This window comes from Rhinopithecus roxellana, chromosome 9 (assembly GCF_007565055.1).
Source record: "Rhinopithecus roxellana isolate Shanxi Qingling chromosome 9, ASM756505v1, whole genome shotgun sequence".
Lineage (NCBI taxonomy): Eukaryota > Metazoa > Chordata > Mammalia > Primates > Cercopithecidae > Rhinopithecus > Rhinopithecus roxellana.
In genome coordinates this window covers 114,908,251-114,910,406 of record NC_044557.1, presented here as the reverse complement: position 1 = coordinate 114,910,406, position 2,156 = coordinate 114,908,251, and positions in this window count along the sequence as shown.

Genomic DNA, 2,156 nt, shown 5'->3' with positions numbered 1-2,156 from the left:
GCTATAACAAAGGTCAGGATATAAGGAACACAGAGGTACTGTCCAAAGTGCCTTGATCTTTTCTTGGTGACTTACAGTGTAACTGTCACCCACAACATTCCCAATTGACAGTCTTTCCTTTAAGTCTGAAAATATTATTATATGTTTTACTTCACTTGTTTTTCTCATTTGTAAGTTAGTGCATGAAATTTATGCATATGCACAATTTGTTTTAAAAGAAAGACTTGCTCTGAAATTACTTTTTAGAATTAAATCTGTTTGGCTAGATTGTTATCCTATTGCTGCCAATAAAACAAAATTACCCCCTGGGTTTCTGGGGTTAAGAATTTGGCCTAGCAAATTCATAGCTCATGTATCACTAAATGTCAGTTCATTAATAATTTTTATGTGCCGTACTATATAGATGCTATTTTGAGGAATTTAATTCCATGTAAAGATGTCCTAATGATATCTTTAAAATTTACCAGTACAGACTTAGGAGCGGATATATACCCATTTTATAGATGAAGAAACTGAAGTTAAATATAAAAATCACAAGGGAGAAAAAAACCCAAAAAATATAGAATCCAGTCTTTTGCTACATGAAAAACAGAAGTTTATTATCTGACAATTTTAAATAAAGGATTAGAAAAGATATGGGGATTCCAACTTTACTGTTCTTGGTTTACTCTTTCTGAAAATGTCCAGAATTATATTGACACTTACTGAGCACTTATTCTGTGTTAAGAATTCTACTGGGTGCTTACTCTACGTTATTTAATTTAATTTTCACAACAACGTTATAAGGTTGTACTCACAACTACTATGTAATGCACACTGAAAAGATTAATTGATTTACCTAGATCTCACAGAGCCAGGACTCAGACCCAACTGTCTAGTTCCAGAGCACCTGCCTTAAACCACGCTGCTAAACTACTTCTCAGGGTGAGGTTGACCCCTGTAATATTCAGAAATCTATGAGATTTTACTACCTCCCTTTTGCAGATGGAGAAACAGAGGTTCTAGCCCTGTGCAAGATCACAGTTCACTTGACTTCAAAGCAAAACTCTTTACCCTGTGTCACCTTAATCTCAACCCTCCTCTGAATTAAAGTAAAATTATTGTATTTTTAAAAGTATACATACTGGATGTTCTTCAGTCTTCCCTTTGTATCATCTAGTACTTCCTTTTTCTTACTAAAAAGAATGTTTCCATATGGTTAAAAATAGAACTCTTTTTAGGGTATCTATGCCCATACAGTTATGAAATGGCCTACCTCTCCTTGTCTCAGCCAAACCCTTTCATGGTTGTCAGCTGGCATGATCTGTGTGCACATAATGTGTCTGCATGAAAGAGCATGTGATTGTGAGGGTAAATGACACCATCCTAAGCCCATATAATAAGATATCTACACAGTGGCTATTTTTTATCTTTTCTGTTTTTTTTTTTAGATAGGGTCTTGCTCTATATTCCAGCCTGGAATGCAGTGGTGTGATCACAGTTCACTGCAGCTTTGACTTCCCAGATCCTCCTACCCCAGCTTTCAGAGTAGCTGGGACTACGAGTGTGCACCACCACACCTGGCTAATCTTTGTATGTTTTGTAGAGATGGGGTTTCACCATGTTGCCCAGGCTGGCTTGAACTCCTCGGCTCAAGCAATCCTCTAGCCTTGGCCTCCCAAAGTGCTGGAATTCAAGGCATGAACCACTGCTTCCAGCCTATTTTTGATCCTTATTTGTCCACTTTTTACCGGATATGTTCACATAATACTTCCAATGTTAGGAAATAAAAACACGAGGGTGGGGATTTTTAGATACTTAAACCACCTTAAGTGTTTTTATTATATGTATTATAATATATATAGTATATTGTTATTTATAATTATGTATTAATATAATCTAGGAAATATATATATGTGTATGTATATATGTGTGTTTATACTAGGAGTATTTATACTTCCTAGATTAGCATGGAAGTCCAGTGGTCCCAGTGTTTTATTACTTGCCAATAAAATACTTATACTCTGATTTTTAGCTGTGTGATTTCAGGTTGGTTATTTCTCTATAATTCAGTTTCCTTATAAAATGGTAATAATAAATTCAACTCATCCAGAGAGTTGTAGGGGATTAAATGAGTTTATTTACATAAAAATCTTAGCTCTCAGAATTCATATAAA